We start from the raw sequence: 14,453 nt of genomic DNA, 5'->3' as shown, positions 1-14,453 counted from the left end.
CCAAGGTATGTTCAGCTAGATTACTGATGGCACTTAGAAAACCTGCCAGATGAGCAAAAGATGTTGGCTTGACTTTTGGGAGATGTTTCTCTGAATTCCCCCTCTGGTCAGTAACCTCTCCTCTCAGTGTTAGCCAGCTGTTCCAGTTTGAATTTCTGAGTAAAGATCTCCCACGAGTTCAGAATAGAAAAGCCTCATTTCAAAGAATGAAATCTTCGTGGATCTTACAGTGCTTAGGAAATGCCTGTTGTAGAACACAAATTATGTGCAGTCATTAGCAGGAAATACTTCAAACAAGGTGCAGAATTCACTTTAATAGGATACTATCTGGACATGCCCAGCTCATAGAATTACATAGAATAAACCAGGTTGGAAGAGACCTTCAAGATCATCGCGTCCAACCCATCAACCAATCCAACCCACCTAAACAACTAAACCATGGCACCAAGCACCCCATCAAGTCTCCTCCTGAACACCTCCAATGATGGTGACTCCACCACCTCCCTGGGCAGCCCATTCCAATGGGCAATCACTCTCTCTGTATAGAACTTCTTCCTAACATCTAACCTAAAACCTCCCCTGGTGCAGCCTGAGACTGTGTCCTCTTGTTCTGGTACTGGCTACCTGGGAGAAGAGACCAACGTCTGCCTGTCTACAATCTCCCTTCATCATGTGTGGAACTTGTTTCTTTCTAAAGGAATAATGCTATTTTCACAACTTTAGTCACTAGTTGTAAAATATCAGTAATTCATAATATATGCAGCTGAAGCAAAACCAGTATTTGCTCCCTTACTTTGACTTCTTGTAATTGGTAAAGGGCAGTGGACAGTTAGACTTGTTGGATTATTCCACCTGCGATGCACCAGAAAGCTGAACATTTAGCAAGGGTGGAATAGTGCTGATATTTTAGAGAGCAAATTGAAACAACTAAAATACTCTGATCAAGAAAAAAAATAGGACTTGAGGTGGATCCCCTTGAAAAAAGGAAGCATTTATACTCAGTAAGGACCAAGTTCAGACTAGTGTGTAATGCTTTGCACAGAGCCTGTGTTTGAGCAGGTGATACTGGCACTGATTGTTTCCAAATGCACAACCTTTGTTTTGGAGCATGCAGGTGGTGGCTGATACTTTCTTCAGTTTCCTTATATGCTACTCTTGGAATCTTACTGTGTGACTTACTGTCTTCAGCTTTTAAAATAGGCAACCCAGGAGATGACAGATTTCTGTATTAACCCAAATGTTGTATGTCCCAACAGTCTTCATGGCCTGCTGGAGGTCAGAGGTAAGGTGTACAGGGTGAAGCTTGCAGACTCCATTGTTTACAGTAAACTTAGATATAGCCCCAGTCAAGATGCTCTTGTTTTGCCAGAAAGCTTTCAACTGGGGGGGATGGAAATTCTTGAGTGTGCTTGGGTAAAAGTTAAAGTAGATCACTCAACCTCAAATTTCAGTCCCTTATCAGGGAGCTACATTAGTGAACTGCTTTTTAATCTGATTGGATTCCAACTAAAATAAGTAGCAAAATACATCTGGCGTATACCTAGTTAAATAAAGTATGTGTAGCATTCTCTTGTAATATTTCAAGGCATTTTGGAGGCTCACCTCAAGAAGGAAAACAGAAGAAGTGCCATTTGGCTCATGACACACTCTGTAGTTGCCCATTGCTGATGGCCTCTAAATATTCCTGTTTCTCAGTAGAATTCTGTTTTCTAGGAAGACTTTTTGCAATATGATTGCTCCATGGATTTTATCTGCAGTCCAGACACAGGGTCAAATTGGAAACAGTGTGAGCTGCTGCAAATGTTTTGTCCTATTTGTAACAGAGTGGGGCTGAATTGTTTGATAGAATAGATACTGGCAGTCGAGCAGCGAATCCCAGTTTTCAGATGTGTGTCATTACTGTTTTGAACTTCTTGGCGCCAGGAGCCAGGATTTCCTGATGCTTAGAGCTAATGTAAAATGCATTAGTGCTCCAAGGCATGAGCCATGGAATTGCCAGTCCCATGAGCTTGGAGAGTCAGACCCTCCCTTTTCCCCAATCTGAATTGGTGTTGGAAGGTAAAACCATACGTGCTAGAGAGCCTAATTAAAAATAATAGCAGCAAGTCAAGGCTCTTTTTATGTGCTATATAGTGTACATTTCATCCATACCAAAACATAATTCTAGGGTATTTTTATGCTTGCAGTTTAAAGCTAACAAGAACCTTATGTCAAGGATTTATTTTTAACCAGTTCCAGCTTTTAATAAATCAAGATTTTTTTTGTTATAAAAAATGGTTCAATTTTCTATTATTAATTTTTGAAAAGGCTTTCAGATTTATATATATATATATTTTTAAAGCAAGCTGAGTTATGATTTGCATAGACAACTAGCAAGCCAGTTAATAGTAATGGGATTTGTGAGTTCAAAGGCAGATGGGCTCTTAATGAGCAGAAGCATATTTTTGGTCTTTTCGTTCGTTACACTTTGTTTTTGTGACACATTTGTTGTGCCTGTGTCTTCTGGTCTTGGCCTTTTCCATTAGGCTTTCTAGTTCTCTAACAGAAACAGTGTTTTGCTAAGCAATGGGGTGAGTTCTGAAGGAGTCTTTTCCTTCATTAGAGACCACCCTGTGAAAGTTGAGGTAGGTGGCAACCATAAGCAACTTCTTGCTACTCAACTTTGAATATCTAAGCCTTTCTTCTCCTTTCTGCCTTCCTATGAGGAAGGTTTAGGATACGTTACCTGTTTAATTTCTCTGAGGTGATTTCCTGTCCTTGCACTGTGCTCAGACTGGATCAGAATTTTCCATTACCTACAGGAAAGCATAACAAGGCAGCCAGAGAGACCATTTTAGTGCCTGCACATCACTGAGATGCTGAGCTAGTGCTGAACTAACCAACTAGTGTTGGTGCCCCCATTACCAAGGCTTAATTGTGTTCTGATTGCCAGCTCACTTTTTTGGAGGCAAAGAAATGGGGTCTGTGAGGAATGGTTTTCAAGAACCACAACCAAATTCAAGTGGCCTTGAAGATATTCACTGTTAGCAATGTTTAATAGTACTGGTGCAAAGGAACTCAGCACACAGCAGCTGCCATGCATCAGATTGTTATACCAGTTACACTGAGCAGGCAGTGAAACCCATGTGCTTCCCTGACTGCAGGATGCTAGTTCTAGCAGAGGTCAGGGGCAGCATCTGCCGTTGCAGTTCCATGTTGCAGTCAGGAAAATTCAGGAGACTTGGAGAAGCAGCTGTATCCAGATGTGCAGTTGAAGTGGTTGACTCCCTGTAGCCCAGCAGGAAAATTACAACCATCTTCTGTCGAGTCCCTGTCCCAGGAGACATGGGACTTACATACCTAGACCTGCTGCACAGTCTTAGGTGGGTAGGAAAGTCCTTTTTCCAGCTCAAGATTAAAGCAGGAGTTTTGAAAACTTAAGCTGTTTATAGACACCTGCACTTGGTGGTTTAGCACATAGGGTTTTTTCCCTCCATAATTTTCTGAGAGAAATAGGAAGTAATAGTATTAGGAGTAAGAGCATCTACAGGTCTGGTGTATTAGGTGGAGTATCTTAGCTGCTGCATATTTCAAAGACATGGCCTTCCCTTCCCAGGGTTTCTTGGGCATCCTTTGAAACCTGGAGTACTGACTACTGCTAAGAGTTGAGAATGCATGATCAGTTCTTGCATCACAAAGTACAGAACCACTTTGAAGGGAATTTAAGATTATCTAGCCCTAAATTCAGTTTGTGGATCTCTTGCATGCTTGCTGTTCTGGGTATATCCCAAAGCAAGCAGGAATGATTGTTGTTTCTGTTGATGGTCAGCATAAAGGAGCAGCAGCACATAATGAAGACCTGGCAACCTGCCATTTTTCTTATCCTGCCACCATCACTTTAGGGACTCAAGGCATTGCTAGAACTAAAAATGCTTTATTTCTACTAATGTATCTTGTGCATTTTGCAGCTTCAGCGTTTGCAGCTCTTACTTCTGAACTATATTCTTAGTGGCATGGTACTGTTGAGTATGATGTCTGTAAATAGAATTACTTCAGAATGTAATGTGCACAGAAGCAGTGATAAAAGACATAAACAGCATCCCTTGTTTCCCTCAAAGGTTTGGAGCAGGGCACAAACAGATTGTAAGGTATGTTTTCCATTCAGCAGAAAATGTGTGGCTGAGGAGGTTGTTTTGACAGCTTGTATCCAGGTTTTTTTCATTGACTAGGAAAAGCCTTTTGTGATTAGATTACCAGCTTTGAGTCATCTTACTGTCTTTCAGAAGCAGATGGGCATTAGGCATAGATTTGAAATTTTCATCTGTTATTAGAATGTGTATTCAAAGCTTCTGGTTCTGATAACTTTTAATACAGAGTGAAAGTTTCACGACTGTAGCAAACAAAAAAAAATCCCTCACCTTTGGCTAATGTGATGACAGCTTAGTGTCTGAGCTGCGAGGGGTAAAGACCAGCTGAAAGACATCTCCAAGAATCTATGGCCATTTATCAATTTTTAATCACCTTCTAGCCACCAATTACTGTAAGACACAAACATAATAGCAACAGCTAAAGATTTTATGAAAGAGATGTCCACAGTATTTTTCTTACCCTTCAGGGAACAGACCACTTTTTAAACTGTCCTAGGTGTAACCAGATTCAGCATAAACTTGAGGTGCAAAAGCCAATTTTTTTGTTAATATCTTCATCAGGGTTCACAAATTCTCTCTGTAGCTTTAGAAAGATTAATAGTTAGGAATGCTGGAGCAAGCCAAAGCTTTTTTTTCCTTCCTAAGGAGGTTTTCTGCAGTACAGAACCCACTAACCTCATTATAAAATGTAGCAGAGCTGCCATTGCCCAATCTTCATTTTCCCTGAGACAAGGCGTTCCTGGGCGTGTGCCGCTCCCAGCGTGTGCACTCCCATCTTCTCTCAACAGAGATCTGACTGAAGCTTCTTCCCAGGAAGCAGTGAGGTTTGGCATGTCAAACAAAACCAGTTTTATGGGGTGACTGACTGTCTCTGTCCTTGGTGGAACATCTTTTCTATTGCCTGGATTTACAGCCTAAGTCTGTAGCTGCATTTCTTCTCTTGCCATGTCAGGTCATTGTGATATTTTGTGATCTAAGTATGTGGAGCCAGGACCTTGCAGGCTGCTCTGTATTGACTTCAGTTAAGCTGTGTCTGTTGGCAAGTACAGGCGTGCATAACCAAGCTGTTGCGTCTTCAGTTGATGGAAACTGTGGTGATGTGGGCTTCAGTGACTGGATACATGACTGTAAGTCCTGGTGGGAGCTGGGGGAAGACTGTTACTGTGACTTAGCCTCTCTCTAGCTAAGCTACCCATGTGCTAAAAGTCCACACTGAATGTCAAGAGTAGTCACATCCACAGGCTTTTCTGCTTGGGTATCCTGATGAAAATCAGATGTGAGTTTCCATGGAGGAAGGACCTAGGTCTGTTGCCTTCTATTCACGCTGACTCTTGCAATGTGGTGTGAAGTCCCAGCTGTGAGTCCCAGCTGAGTAGCTCCTGTTCTGGCCAGGTACAGGAACTGCATCGGATGCTGGCAAATGCTCACTTTGTGAATGTTTATCAATATGTTTTTAAATGATTGTCCCTGTAATTTATATCCTGCATCAGCATTTACAGGTATCTTCCATATACATCCTTATCTTCAGTTAGATTTGCTAAAAGCAGTCACAAGTTGGACTTCTCAAGCATTGAAGTTGAGATTTCATCACTTCTTTGCTTTCAAATCTAAATTCTACAGGGCATACTGGTGATAAAGAGAACCTTCTTTCTTAAGGAGAGGACTAAAGGAGCTGCTGACTCTGCTGTGGAATATTTCTCATCCATGTTGGATTTTCAGTAATAGCACACAATTTATTTGTAAGTTTGAACATTCCCTTCCCAGCCTTCAGCAGCTCAATGCCATCTCTGAAGTTGAAACATCTACCTTAGTAGATGTAAAAGTGAGCTGCCTTAGGCAACCTTCACAGCCATCCATAGCAGGAGAAACTTTGTTTCGTGGTAATTGGAAAGATTAGCTTAGATAAAAATCATGTTGTCATCTGGGGTCTTTGCTACAGCAGAATTGGAAGTATCCACATCTCTTTCCTCATCCTATGAAGAGAGGCAATCATGCTTTCCTGTCTCAGAGGTGGACATTGACTTGATGATCCTCGAGGTCTCTTCCAACCTTGGTGATACTGTGATATTTTCATTAACAGAAAGAAAAGCTAATGTGGTGGAAATAGCCATTAGGATGTGATTCTACTTCCAAGCATCGTACTGTAGTGATATTTCTTAACAGCTCTGGACATGACTTTTGCTTCTCCTGCCTTAAGTTTTGTTTTAAAAATAAAACCAAGAAACTTTTTTTTTTTTGCCCCCCTCTCTTTTGTTGTCTTTTTGCCTTTGCAGTGTGTCTAGCAGTGTTTTACTCAGCTTTTACCATTTGGACACTATTTAATTTGCATTTCCCAAGAGAATTGAATTAGGTTTTATTAGTAAATTGGGCCTATAACCTTGTAGGCAGGTTTTATTAGTTTATCACACATCAGTATTAGCAAATTGTAAATCCCACTGAAACGAATTTGAAAAGGTCTTAAAGAGAAGCCCAGAACCAATCAAGTTCCTGGGTTGGGCTTGGGTTTATTTTACTTGGTTTATTTTTGTTTGGGTTTTTTTTAATCCCACAAAAATGTTGTCAGTGGTAGCAGAGTCATCTCTCTTATCATATTCTGTTGTCCTAACTGCCTACATGTTTAGTTTTAAAGCAGTTAAACTGGATATGGTCAGAAGGATTTCGCTAAACTTCTGATGTGGCTTATGATAGTAAGAGAGATAAAGCACACAGCTCATTTGGACCATACAGCAGTTACTGGCTAGTCATGGAAAACAGGCAGGTACGTTTCTTTCTGTTCATCAGTGCCCATTCAGGCAGTACATATGCTTGGAATTAAGGTCTTGCATCCAAAAGATCATAATAAGCAAGCAGGAATTGCTGCCTTTTGCAGGAATTTGATCACAGTCTAGGACAAGCTTATTGAGAGGCTCGACTTGAATTCTTCAGATCCTGGATCATGGCCTAAATCAAAATGCACTGTGTGGTTGTTCTCCTCTCAGTACTTAAATGTGGGAGTGATGCTTCCAGAACATGAGTCCTTCGTTGCTAAGAACTTTTGAGTGTGAGCTTGAATTTCTCTGTCTCTAGTCTAAAACAATTTGTTTCTGTACCAGTACTGAACTAGAGTTCTCTCTTTTCTATCCCTTGATTGTTAAGTAATGGTTGTGTTTTCTTCTAGTTGTCACTTTGTAACTTTTTTCATACTGTCTTCTCCAAGCCATGTTTACAGAAATTCAATACTGCAGTTTGATCAGATTATAACCCAGTTGAGTTGTCACTAATATGTATTCAACCAAATTATGCTGTTAGATGTGGACAGTTATTGTGGTGTTTTTGAAGACCAGGAGTCTGATTATTCAGGGGGAGGGAAATTTTTCTCTGTGACCCATATTCAGCACTAAGATTTTCCCAGAGTTTTAGAGATCTATGCATACTGCATCATTAAAGGATTAGGGTCCATCACTGCCTATAATCTGGGAATATTCAAGATGAGGACAATATTCTTCATATCAAGTATTCACAGTATCACAGTATCACTAAGGTTGGAAGAGACCTCAAAGATCGTCAAGTCCAACCTGTCACCACAAACCTCATGACTAGACCATGGCACCAAGTGCCACGTCCAATCCCCTCTTGAACACCTCCAGGGACAGTGACTCCACCACCTCCCTGGGCAGCACATTCCAATGACTCTCTCCATGAAGAACTTTCTCCTCATCTCGAGCCTAAACTTCCCCTGGTGCAGCTTGAGACTGTGTCCCCTTGTTCTGGTGCTGGTTGCTAGAGGGAAGAGGCCAACCCCTTCCTGGCTACAACCACCTTTCAGGTTTTGTAGAGAGCAATGAGGTCCCCCCTCAGCCTCCTCTTCTCCGGGCTAAACAATCCCAGCTCCCTCAGCCTCTCCTCATAGGGCTTGTGCTCAAGGCTTCTCACCAGCCTTGTACACAGCAACTTCTTTTATGTGCTTGGGTGCTTATTTATTATTATTCTGTTCTTAGACTGTATCAGGAGGAGCTTCCAAGCAGCTCTCCTTGTGTCTCCCAACACACAGTGTACACAGTGCAACACACAGTTCTTGCTCCAAAGAGCTGACACTTAAGACATGAAGGGAACCAAAGGCAAGAAGAGAAGTTACTTATCCAGAGTCAGGTGCCAGAGCCTGGAGTAGAGCAGTGCTCTCCTGACGTCTCTTGCAGTGCCCCAATGACTGGACCACACCACCTCTCCAAGGTGTGTGGTCTGTCATCATGAAGGATCATGTTGCACTTCTTTCATTGACTGTAAGAGCTGTTTAATTGCTCTGAACAATTACACCACTATGCTGAGAGATGAAATGGCTTGCTTGGGAATATTTTAAAGGTGCCATTTTTTTCTTTCAGCAAGTTGCAGATGTCATTTGGGAGGAGAGTTTGCATTGAGGTTTTAATGCTCTTCAGCTCTTTTGGACTAGAGGATACTTGGGCCTCTTTCACTTGCAGTCACTTCTTTTAAATTTCTTCTTGTTAGTTGCTTTTTATTTTACTATATTCCACCTGCAGTTGGCCTCATTTAACTGACATGGTTTAGGTGGCTATTAAGCATTTTAAAAGAATACTAAAATGCTGTAGCAGTTAGCTCAAGTCCTTTGGAATGCCTTACCAAAAAGTCCCCCCCAAACCCGCGCCCGCCTCTTCTGAAACGCAACATTAATTAATTCCCACGTTCTGTCTGCTGCTCTTAGCCCCTCCAGATGTGCTACTAGGAATGGACTGGCTCCCTGGTTACAAGCCATCTGGGCTCTGTAAACTGATTTGCACTTATATTAAACAATAAGTGAACAGAATGCGGAAGAGTTATTAAAGCAAATGTACATTGCTTATAAATCTCCAAGCAAAATATTGCAACGTAGTAAAGGGGAATGGAATGTGCAAATGAAGACCTGCTTGTTTTTAATGAGTTTAGCTGTGACCTTCTCCATTTCAAGCAAAAGAAAAGAATTTTATTTTTCTCTTTAAAAAAAAAAAAAAGAGAAAAAGAAAAAGAAACTATAAAACTGCTTACAGAAGTATCTGAGACAAAAACAAGGAAATATAATGTTCTAAACTTGACTGGTCCAAACCACTCAAGCTGCCGTGACAGCTCATAAAACTGAGAGTAGTTTTTAACTGGACTCTGTTTTACATTGCCAGAGTGAATTTTCCTTGCAGGAAGTAGCCAGAAGGTTTATTTAGTTTCCAGACTGCTGCTTTGATCTTTCCATTCTGTCACTTCTCAGGTTACATAGCCCTTTTTCACTGCAGTAAATCTGCAACAGTTAATGAGAATAAAATTTCCTCCTTCTCACTGATCGCATGCTGTTAAATGCCAAACCACAGCCAGCAGCATATTTGCAGAATTCAGCTGCACTGTACAAAAACAGCACAATCAGTTTAATCTTGTTGCTTTTGTAATTCATTTTATTGAGCTTTCCTTTTTCAAGTGACCTATTTTATCAAGGCGAGCAGTCGCAAAGCCAGACCTGGAAGAAAGATTTAGAACCGTAATAAAGCGAAGGGTGTTTGGTACCACTGTGGATAAGCAATGCTCACAGGACTCAAAATGAAACCTACAAAGTCCTGTGTATCAGTGGGCTACTTCTTATGGCTGTTATCTGAACTGAATGTGTGCTGCAAACAAGCCCTCTAATATAACAATTATATACATATATATACACATATATATATATACACACATATATATACATATATGTATACACACTGTTATATATATAACAGTTATTTATATATATATTTATATATATTAAACTGTTTTATATATATAACAGTTATTTTATTTGTCCAATTGTTTCAATTCTAAAGTGTGACTCTACAAAACCTGAAAGGTGGTTGTAGCCAGGAAGGGGTTGGTCTCTTCTCCCAGGCAACCAGCACCAGAACAAGAGGAGACAGTCTCAAAGCTGCACCAGGGGAGGTTTAGACTCGAGGTGAGGAGAAAGTTCTTCACTGAGAGAGTCATTGGAATGGGCTGCCCAGGGAGGTGGTGGAGTCACTGTCCCTGGAGGTGTTCAAGAGGAGATTGGACGTGGCACTTGGTGCCATGGTCTAGTCAGTCTGTGTTGATAGGTTGGACTCGATGATCCTCGAGGTCTCTTCCAACCTTAGTTATACTGTGATACTGTGAAATCTGCATTCATAAGGTCCAGGCGTTCAAGTCTGATGGCTGAACCACCCTTTTCCAAGTCTGATGGCTGAACCACCCTTTTCCCTCCCCTCTGGAAAACTTTAGACCTTTTTTAGCCATGAGATTTTAAAAACCAATAACAAATCAGTTTAGAGTTTATTTGCCTTCTGGGGTTTGAGTCTTCTAAGTTTTCTTTTTTATCCCCCCGAGGCTCCCTGACCAGCCCTCAGCCTGGAAACATTTTATTTTTTATTCACTTAATTAAAGTTGAATTTTATTTATTTTTTTTTAATATCATAGTGGTACTCCAAGGTAGAGCTCTCCAAGAAAATGTTCCAGGCCTCTATTTGTATCTCATTTGTTCCCTGATATATCCAGTGTTAGTCCTGAGACAGAAAGCAGTAACAGACGACAGAGAGTTTTACTTCCTCCTTGGTTTACACTAAAATCATCGCTGATTTGAGATGGATTTTGACAAGATTTCGCTAGAGCCCTGTGGTTGAAATCTGGACAATCATCTGCAGTGGTAAAAATAATATTTAAAGTTTATTCACCAGTAATATTGTCCTGACTGCATTTGGTGTGTGCGCTCCAACGAGCGCCGCAAATCCCCTAGTAATGTTAACTTTCAGAAAGGGCTTTGAAAGCTTTTATTGCCCGCAGCTGTAAGTCAAAGCAGAACAGATTTTTTTTTTTGACCCTCCCTCCTTCCCTTCAGCATCTGGATTATCATCCACATTGAGTTGCCCAGTTCTTGGTGCTGAGCCCTGGAGACAGCACAACTGTCAGCCCGTAGCCTGTTGGCATGGCTTTTCTGGCTGTTTCTGTGCAAGAGGGAGCATTCTCCCCTCTAGTATTGAAGCACAGAGCTGAGTGGCCATGCTTGGACTTGGGAAGCTTGTATAAATATTTAAAGGAACAATTCTTCAGCTTCTCCATGCAGGGCACTGAAGACTTGCATTTCTGCCTCAAGGGCTTTTCTCCCAGCAGATTTTCACGGTGCCCCTGCTCTGTAACCTAGCAAAAGAAACAAGAAGCACTCCCCATCTGGAAATGGGAATGCTGGTGAAAGATGTGGACCAGACCCTGAGCTGATCTAGTCAATGAGACCCGTCACCTCTATGAAGCTGCCACTTCAGGATCTTATTCTGCTCTGCCTGTTGGCTGAAGCTTCTGTGCCCAACATAACACTGATACTGCTGGAGCTCAGCGAAAGAGATGCTTGAAACCATCCCAAGCCAGGCATATTACTGGTCTAAGGCAAGGTTCTCCTCAAGTTAAGGAGATGACAGAACTACTTGGGACTGTGCAAGGAGAGGCAGAAAAGAAAGGATGTTTTGCTTTTTATTGCCTGCTCTTCAGGGCTTTTTTATTTGTTTTAATTCTAATTAGTTTTTAAGAAATGGATGTATCTAATCAGTGGGTTTGGCCAGCTGTTGAGCCAGCTGCACAGGAGATGTTCCCGGCAGGCTTATAATGGGAAGTCAGAACTCTTGGTTTCCACTCCAGCTCTGACTGTGCACTTGACCTTTTAACAGATTCTGTAGAGAATAGCTGAGAAACCACCCATTCATGTGCCTGAGGTGTGAGCCTGGGTCAGGGAATGTTGGGGGAGTTAGCCTGATTGATGCCCTTCAAAGAAGCAAGATGACTTTAGGAAACAACTTGAGTTAATGAGTGGCTGTTTTGCCCCTTGGCTGTATTCTGGATTGATTGCTTTTTCTAGCACATCAGAAATACTCTTTCCCCCCCCATCCCCCACCTCTCTAAGGGGTGTTACAGAATAAGCAAAAGTCTTTTCTATCTACGTCAGGCTGTGTGAGTCTTCTTATTACTGCAGTTTGTCCCTTGCTGTCTTTCATGTCTGGGGTGTTTTTTCTTTCAATACTCCAATGGGAAACTGAGGTCATGGAGAAAAAGAGCAGCTTGTCCAGGAGCACACAGCAGGTAACTGGCAGAGCAAGAAACCGAGCCCGAGTCCCAAGCTGCTTTCACAGAGCTAGGATGGCAAGCTCTACAGCTTTCAAGCAAGGCTCTTACTGAATTTGGCTAAGCAAGGTCATTTGTTTTGAGTTCATTGCTTGCTTACTGTTCAGCTGGGAAATATATAATTTTTTAACGTTATTTATTTATTTCTTTGTGCTGCCTCCCCACCAGTGAATTTTGGCATGCTTACTGCTTGGTGCATAGCTGGAGCCTGACACACAAGACACAGTGCTCATTTTTCCACAATTGTCAGAGTTGCATTTGTTTATAATTAAATGGCAGAAACAGCAGCATTGTGCCAAGATACAGCTGGGCACCAACTCCAGAAGCAACTGGAAACTCTTAAGTCATTAAATGTGCTGAAGAAAGCTGAATCACAGGGAAGGAGAGACATGATCACATCCATAAAAGCTGTATCATGATGCACAGAGGAGCTGTAATATAATTGCACAGGTTCACTCTGGCATTTTTTCATCATCTGAGCAGATAAAGTACTACTACTTAAGGAACACGAATATTCAGTGCTAATGGAGAGAGAGATGTGGCAGTTGATGCAGCGAACACAGTCCCAGTCCCTGCCACAAAGCTCCCCTCCCACTTGAGCTTGAGGGATAGAAAGCATGGGAAAAAAAAGGCTTCACAGATAGGGGGAGAAAAAATTGGGGCCACAAGAGACAGAATTTAAGAGACTTGTGGTTTCTAGTTTAACGTCATTACCAGTAGTGGGAGAATCTACAGTTACAGGCCATTCTATAAAGAAACATTGTTTTCTCTACGGCTTCTCAGTTGTGTGCTGTTTCTCCATAACCCATATTTGTGCTCTTACTCTGAAGGACAGAAAATTTATGGTCAGTGAGGCAAAGCCAGAGGTAGCTGGCACATAGGATCATCTTCTCAATCACCAGGCTCTAAGCAAGGGGAAAGGCAGCCAGCCTTATGCCAGTTCCTGATGCCCTCCATTCTTTCATGACTGGTGTTAGAAAAATGGCATCCCATCTAGTGTCTAGCTGTCAGCATCAGCAGAAAGCCCAAAGAGCCCATGGGCTTCATGAGCTTTGAGCCTTGGTTAAAATGTGGTGCTTAGCTGGTACCTGCTGAGGATTGGCTAAATCACAGAATCACAGAATGGTCTGGGTTGGAAGGGACCTCCAATGGTCATCCAGTCCTCTTGCCTGAAGAGAATTTTAGAAGCTAAAGGAATTCAGAAATGTTTCCTACCTCTGATGCTTGGATGCATGCCATGCCTGATTCCTCATGCCTGCACGATGGGTCAAGGCCCAGATGTCACCAGTTCCCCCTGTCTCTTTGTACCCTTCTCCCTGTGGTGGGAAGGAGGTTGCTGCAGCATTTGCTAGCTAGTCTCCTGATCGGGCTAGCAGGGCTGCAGTCTCTGCTGCATCCCATACATGATTGTACTGCCCTGCACTGCAACTGTTGTTTCAGCCCTACAGTCCAGCACCTTTCATCAGTGCTTTGAAAAAACCCTCACCAAACAAAAAAGCCCTAGGAGAAGAGAAAAAAGTACAGACCTTACTGCTGGCAAACTCCTGTGTCTCTTGTTGGCAAGTACTATAAACAAACTGCATCTTGATTGTACAGGTTATAATGCTGTGCTTGTCTGGAGGTAAGAGACTGATGTGCCACTTCTATGGCTTAGGTACCTCCTGAGGGAAAAATACACCTTCAGTCTTCATCTGAACATCATTTGTCTTGCCTGTTATACACAGGCATTTGATAGAGCTGCATGGATTACAGGGATTTGTGGCATGAGAGTTTATAAGGCAATATAGGCCATATGTTATCAATGGTGCTGTCACAGGTAGCTTCACAGAAGGGGGACACCAGTACCTCAAGGATGTACTGCACAGAATTCTAAATGCCTGCCTGGAGTGAGGTGAAGATGATGCCTTTTTAGAAGCAATAAGGTAAGGTATATAGCAGGGGAAGGTGCAGAGGAAACAGCAGGATTGCTATGAACTGTACTGATCTCAGACTTCTGAAGGATGCTCAGAAACCTTTGGGTTCAAACCCTATTCTCTGGTACTTGGGAGTGGTTGTGCACAGCTGCAGGTGTGGCAGCAAGAAGTCATGTCATGTGTATGAACAGGGGCTGCCTACTTCTGTCTGCAGATAAACCTTCTCAGCAGCTCAGCTGAGTGCACGGAGAACTTCAGGTGCGATTCCTTTGTTAGGATTTGGCAG

General features: G+C 42.1%; 1 protein-coding gene across 1 annotated transcript in view; it reads left to right on the top strand.

Moving 5' to 3' along the window:
* The window catches only part of KIFAP3 (kinesin associated protein 3), a 77,676-nt gene that overhangs the window by 57,063 nt on the left and 6,160 nt on the right, over positions 1–14,453 (top strand). The window lies entirely within an intron of this gene.

Source organism: Melanerpes formicivorus, unplaced genomic scaffold (genome assembly GCF_026170545.1).
Source record: "Melanerpes formicivorus ecotype bairdi unplaced genomic scaffold, bMelFor1.0.p_v2 SCAF_7, whole genome shotgun sequence".
NCBI classification, from domain to species: Eukaryota; Metazoa; Chordata; class Aves; order Piciformes; family Picidae; genus Melanerpes; species Melanerpes formicivorus.
Note: the sequence above shows the minus strand (reverse complement) of the source record. Positions and strands in the feature narration are given on the sequence as shown.